Below are 6,987 nucleotides of genomic sequence, written 5' to 3'. Positions count from 1 at the left end.
TAAGGCACTTCTTAAAAGAAGCTAAAAATATTATAATGGAGTTCATGAATATCGCTATACATAGGTTCTAAGTCTTACTTTATGATCAAGGGTCGAAAAAAAGTTCTAGTTCTGTGATTCATGTAGTGGAAAACCTCCAGAACAGTATCCAAAATATCGATTTTTTGAAAAAAAAAATATCAATTTATCACGTTTATTGTCCACTTACGCCGACTAGGAGTTGTTTTTTGAAAAAATGACTTAAAATTCGTGATCAGCGACCTCAAAAACCCCCAGTAAAGTATTTTCAATATTTATAAATCGGTTTAAAATCGTAAAACTTGATTTTAATGTCATTTTAATCAAATTTGAAGCAAATTTTCACTTTTCGCGATTTTCTGCCTTTTCATCGCCGTATGGTGGGTTGAAATTTTTGTAAAAAAAAAATCAAAACATGGTTTTCGATGTATTTTTTCCCGTGGAATTCGATACTGAAGTAAAAAAAATAAAATTTTTCGTTATTTTTTTTTATTTAAAAAAAAAACCATGAAAAAACCGTAAAAAATGAGGTTTTTCGATCAAAACCCCATCAAAAAGTAGCTGGACTTTTTTATTGCAAATTCGGATTCAGCGTCGAAAAATACATAAGAATATATAGGTCTGGTCAATTGCACAGACACTTTTGTTTTTTTTGTGGGCCTGTGTAATTAAAGGTAGGTCTTATAGTTTTTGTCTACTGGCCGTAGTTTATTTTTATTGTGGTGTTAGTAAAGCATGTTTCGTCCGTCGATGCCGGACCTCATCAGTTTGTAAGAATTAAAAAGCCATCTGATAAAAATAATTTGATACAATAACAAAAAGAATATTAAATATTATTATATTGTTATATAAAATAATTTGTACCATAAGAAAAGAGATAGAATGTAGATTTAACAGTAGTGATATATATAGTTTTTTGGAGATGAATAAGAGAATTTGAAATATTTTAAACGAATCGATTCGTAAATTATTGAGTTTTTCATAAGAACAATGTTATTTAAGACAGTTTTCTCTATAGTCAACGGATTGTTTATTTTTATATAATTAAGTCTGTGGGCCAACACTAATACACTTCAGAGACCATGGAGATACTGACGTTCAATGTAATAGTTGACATTTAAAAATAAAATGAATTAAAAATTGAAAATGTTTCGATTCAACAAACAAAAACGATTTTTCAACAAAATACTTGTACCCTTCACTACATCAAATTAATTTTCAAACAAATAGTTTAAGTGGTTTATCTACAAAGTATCAACCGGAACAGATTAATTTTTGACCAAATTTGCATTTTTAACAAAAAATAGGAATATGCAACAACATAAATTAATAAAAAAAAAAAAACAAAAAACAAATGCTAGTCAAGAAAGAAAAAAAAATCAATCCAATTGGGAGCCGAAAAGACGAACTTTTTATACAACAGTTAAGTTTTTTTAAACTCAAACAGGCGAATTTTCAACTAAATAAATCAATTTTAATCAAAACGTATGAATAATAAAATTGTTGAATTTTCAACAAAATAACTCAATTGTGAACCGAATTATAGAATTTGAAACTAAAAAGGAATTGGAAGCCTTTGAAAATAGACTTTTAAACCAAAAGAATGAATTTTTAATAAAAAATGGTCTTCTTGGATTCTATTAATTCATTTCGATAAATAAATAGCAATTTTGATTATAGATCAATGATCTTCGCGCTTGATAATACCTTTAAAATAAAGGACAAAGTATCGAGAACTGTAATTTGTTGATTGTGAATTCACTTTTGTTAAAGCTCCTTGCGCTTTAACGAACACATTCTTATCACGTTTCTCATGTTTCGCACTCGATATTGTCGGAAATGCATATTTTCTACATTATGTTCAGCTCTATTAAATCAAATGTATATTATATTTATTTATGTACCTCTGTCCGCCGCTGCTTATTCAGATATTACAAACTAACGTACACATTTTATATTGAATGATTACTTTAGTATATTTTTCTTATTTTGCATCAAGTTTTATTCTTCTCTACCCAGAAAAATCTATATCATTTCAATAAATTTATATTACTAAAATTCATAATATACATTGGTATACAAAAAAAGTATTTTCATTGCCATCTATATTTGTAAATGTAATTCAGGTGAACAGTTCTTTTAAATAAAATGTTATTGTAGCTTGGGTCCTTTTTCCAAAAAGTTCATTTTTTAAATTTAATATATTTTTATAACAAAAGAGTATAACAAATTTTTAGATATTTTTAACAATTTTTTTCATCTCTTTTTTCGTCTATTCTGTCGTTTTTCCAAAAAAATGTATTTTTTATGTTTATCTTATTTTTTACGATTAAAAGAAGATCTACTCGCCCTATCTAAAAATGATTAATAACAAATTTTTAGATCCTTTTGGGTGAACAATTTTTGCCTATTAATCTTTTTCGCACCTTGTGTTGTTTTCCAACAAAATTTCATTCTGTTATATTCATTGTTATGTTTTACGATTAAAACAAAAACTACGCGCCCTATCAAAAAGTCATTGATGCAAAATTTGTATGAGTTTTCAATCTTTTTTGAAAGATCAACTCTTGTCTATTCATTTTTTCATAGTGTATGTCGATTGTTCAAAAATTAAATTTATTTTTAATGTTGTTCTTTACGGAAAAAAACTACACATCCAAAAAAAATCAATAATAAATTTTTAGATCTTTTTTTGAATGAACAACTTTTGCCTTCTCATTTTTTGTCGTATCTTGTTTCGTTTGTCTAAAAATGTAACTTTTTTATTTTTAATGTTTTTTACGAATAAAACAAAAACTATGTGTCCTTCAAAAAAGTAATTAATAATAAATTTGTACAATAACAAATTTGTATATCCTTTTTGAGTAAAAAATTTTCTTCTCTTAATTTATTTCATTTTAAATAAACATTGAAGTTTATTTTTGATACTTTGAAAATATTAAGTTAAAAAGCTGGAAATTTTGCCGAAAAAATAAAGTTAATTTTGCATTTCACACTTTTTGATTTAGGACACTACTTACATTAGTTTTTATTTCTGAAGCTAGTCTAAGGCAACATTATTTTTCTAATAAATGAATTTCTTTTTTGATTCATATAATCGATTCTTCCTTTAAACATTGCTGAAATATGAAACATCGTCCCAAAAAATAAGCGAAACATATTTACGTATTCCAACGTTGCAACAATTCTAAAAATAACAGTCACTATTTAGACCACTAATAAACAAGCGGCTCATTCAGGGATTGGCCATAATTTTGTCAACCTCTCCCCCTTTTCAGCTCGATCAATTTAATTAGCAACATTAGTGGATTAAATAACCGCATTGTAAAACTAAACCCATCCTTTATGCGGATTTACTCAATTTGCAACGATATATACATAGTACAATTGAACATAAACATTCAAATGACCGAAAGCGTTTTCACATAACAGCAATAGATATATTCCAAATTTAAATTATAAATTTAAGTTGTAAAATGATTGCAATGATAAAAATAAAATGAAGGATGTGTTTCCTAACCTCAAAAGACATTTGTCGGTCACATACCTCTTTTCGCAGAGAGATTATTCTCGGTGTTCTGAATCTTCTTTAACACTTAGTTTATCGTAATCACTTCCTATTATTTATTGAAAATTCTTATCTTGGTAAAGCGATAGGAAAAAATAATGTAAAGATTTCATCGCACATCGCCACACATCGCACAGAACAAGAGAATGTGCATGGATGTTTCTTTTCTTGTGGCGACGACTATGGCTAGAGAGACGACGCGCATGCGTTTTTCGTAATTTTTAAATTTTAGATTAACGTGTGTGAAGACTGTAGGTGCGAGCGATGGTCTGCAAAGTAAAATAAACATGATGCAAGTAAGCGCTTTTCTTATCTAGTCGTATTTCTATTCTTTAAACAATAAGCTTATATATGCGCGAAAATGCGAAAGCACGAAAAGATTATTCAAATTTCGCGCTAAAATATGAATTTACCACACTTTCCTAAAAGTTACGTGGAAAATTAGGAATGTGTATTTAAACTAAAGGCACTATTTTAAATATTTTATCTAATTAAATTAATTTATTGTGGCATTAGTAAATTTTAAGAAACCTTTTAAATTTGAAAATAAAATAAATTTCTCAAGGAGAATTAATGAAATTGGTAAGCAACGTTAACATTGAAATAAGCGTAAAATCTAGGAAAACGTTTGTCTGACACAAATATAAACGTGCCATAAAGTTTTATCCAGGAATATTTTTAAAAACAAAACCGCTCAAAATTATTATTAAAAATAATAATTATTGGCTCAAAATTATTGGCTAAAAAAATTATATAAATTCAAGATACTTTTAATAATTTTTGAAAATAAATAATAAATTAAAAAAATGTTAGTAAAACCAATAAAATAGACAAAGAAATTAAATGTAATTAGACTTTTATATTTCCTACATTGCAATAAGTAATATTCATAAACTTAGCAGCGCAAAGATTTAATTTGTTAATTTTTAATGTTATTTTTTACGATTAAAACAAATAATAGTCGTCATATCAAAGAATTATTTATAAACAATTTGTAAATCTTTCTTGCGTGAATATCTTTTGACAATTCATTTTTATCGTACCTTGTTTCGTTTTTCCAAAAATTCTGTAGTTAGTTTTCATATGAGAATGTGGGAATTTAGCGACTTCATATTTGTCAAAAAACGTATCTTTGCGGGAAGAAAAAGTAGAGGAATTTAGGAAAAGTTAGGAGTGGGGAATTGAGGGAAATAAGAGAAGAGAAAGTAGGGACAGTGAGCGGAATCAGGGAAAATGAGGGCAAGTAGGGAATTGAGGCAAAATTAGGTGAGGGAATAAAACAAAAATAGGGGAGGGAAATAAGGGGAATGAGTAGAGGTGTAGTGATGGGAAATGCGGGAGGTAAAAGTTGGAGAAATGAGATGATTAGAAGTGGGGAAAGTGCAGGGAAATGAGTGGAGGGAAAGTTGGGACAGCAAAGGGGAAATTAGGGGCTAGAGGGGCTAGAAAGTAGGGAAAATTAGGTTGTGAAAGTAGGGGGAACGGTGAAAAAATAGTTTAGAAAAATGACGGAGAGTAAGGGAAATAAAGGGGGTAAGGGGAATGGCGGAAAGCTAAGTAGAGGGGATTAGGGATGGGAGCTGCTAAAATAGGGAGAGTGAGGGGAAATTCAGGGAGGGAAAGTAGAAGAAATGAGGATGAGTATGGGTAATGAGGGGAATGAGGGGAACTGAAAATGTTGGGGTTGATTAGGGGAGGGAAAGTAGGGAAAATGATGAGACATGAGAGTGATTAGTAAATGGGAAATAGGAGAAATGTTCAGAACTCAGAGCGAGTAGGGAAGGGAAAGTGAGGTCTGTTATGGGTAGTTACAAGATGTGATGTATTTGTTAATTAATTTTTAATTTAATTAAACAAATTTTGTTCATTTAACCATTTTATATAAATAGAATATCGTGAATCAAGGGTATTTTCTGAATAATATAGTCTCTTCTCCCTAACTTGAAAAGCTAGAAAATCGTATAACTTTCTTGCTTTTTTTTCAGAAGTTTCAAAATTTTTGCATAAATATTGCATTTTTGACTAAATAATTTATTATCTTATAATATTCTAAATTAATGTTAGTAGTATTGTCTGAATTCCATGGCCTAATTAATCAACGTGAACACCTTTTTGAGAACATGTTCGTTATTGCGATTATTTAAAAATAAAATTTTTTAATAAATAGGGACGATTTAAAATAACTATTATGTGTAGAAATAGTTATTCACGTTTATTTATTAGGCCATAGAATTCAGAAAAAATACCATTAATTTGCAATATTAGAAGATAATAATGTTTTCAAATACATGAAAATTGTTTCAACCATAAAGTGAGGGGAATCTGGGAAAATGAGTGTAAGTAGAAAATTGAGGCAAAATTAGGTGAGAGAATCGAGCAAAAATGGGGGAAATTATAGGTGAATGCGCGGGGAAATGAGTGAAGGGAAAGTTGTAATAGTAATGGGAAATAAGGGAATTCAAAAGAAAGGAATAAAACTCTTTCAAAATCATAGCAAAAAAATGTGGCATTTAAACAATTATGCATGGTTTAAACAGTAAATAGAAAATTAGTTGAAAAAATGCACTCTTCCCAATCGTAAATCAGGCCAAAGCATTAATAAAAACCCTTTAGTAGCGATATTATAAAATAATAAATTGTTTAATAAAATAAAAATTGTTTTAAAAATAGGAACTAATTTGAAAAATGTCAAATTCAGGCTAAACTTTTAAAACCTTTTAAAAAACTATCACGGAAGTAAAATTTTCTGGCTTTTTCCATTAAAAAGTTGGATTTAAAATTTTCAATAAAAAAATTTGTTTAAAAGACAAAAAAATAATTGAAATAGAAATTTGCGTTCTCTAATACCCTTAATTTTCGGCATTTTGTGGAAGTAAAAATGTTTTAAATAAATAAATATTCTGTAAATAATTAAAAAATACTGGTCATATACGTAAAATCTTGTGATTCAATAATTCATAAGGAATTATAAAAATTCTGCCCGCTGTGCGGACACATTTTCATCGCGCGCTCGGTCTTTGTACGGTCCAAAAATTTCATTTTTAATTTTTAATATTATTTTTTACAATTAAAACAAAACAATACGCGTGCTATCAAACAATTATTTATGACAAATTTATAGCCCTTTTTTGGAAAAGCAATTTTTGTCTATTCATATTTTTCATAGCCTGTGTCGTTTGTCCAAAAATTTAATTTTCAGTTTTTTTCTGAATGAAATAAAAACTAGGTGTCTGATCAAAAAATAATTCATAAAAAAATTGTAGATCTTTTTCGAGTGCATAATTTTTTTTCAACAGTTCTTTGTCTTCTTCTTTATTCATAATGTGTCCCCTAAGGGTTTACATGACTTCCATTCCTTACAATCTTTCCGTTTACATCTATATATTTTTTACAATCTTATC

The 6,987-nt window shown here is 28.3% G+C and overlaps 2 protein-coding genes across 4 annotated transcripts in view; one reads left to right on the top strand and one right to left on the bottom strand.

The window, feature by feature from the left end:
* The window catches only part of LOC117179530 (protein artichoke-like), an 82,383-nt gene extending 78,647 nt beyond the window's left edge, over positions 1-3,736 (bottom strand). For both annotated transcript variants that reach the window (XM_033371422.1, XM_033371419.1), the window contains exon 1: positions 3,566-3,736. The gene's annotated coding sequence lies outside the window, so the exon portion shown is untranslated. The remainder of the gene's footprint in view (positions 1-3,565) is intronic.
* Positions 1-6,987, top strand: part of LOC117179535 — a 220,077-nt gene that overhangs the window by 97,626 nt on the left and 115,464 nt on the right. The window lies entirely within an intron of this gene.

This window comes from Belonocnema kinseyi, chromosome 9, assembly GCF_010883055.1.
Source record: "Belonocnema kinseyi isolate 2016_QV_RU_SX_M_011 chromosome 9, B_treatae_v1, whole genome shotgun sequence".
In the NCBI taxonomy this organism is placed as follows: Eukaryota; Metazoa; Arthropoda; class Insecta; order Hymenoptera; family Cynipidae; genus Belonocnema; species Belonocnema kinseyi.
Note: the sequence above shows the minus strand (reverse complement) of the source record. Positions and strands in the feature narration are given on the sequence as shown.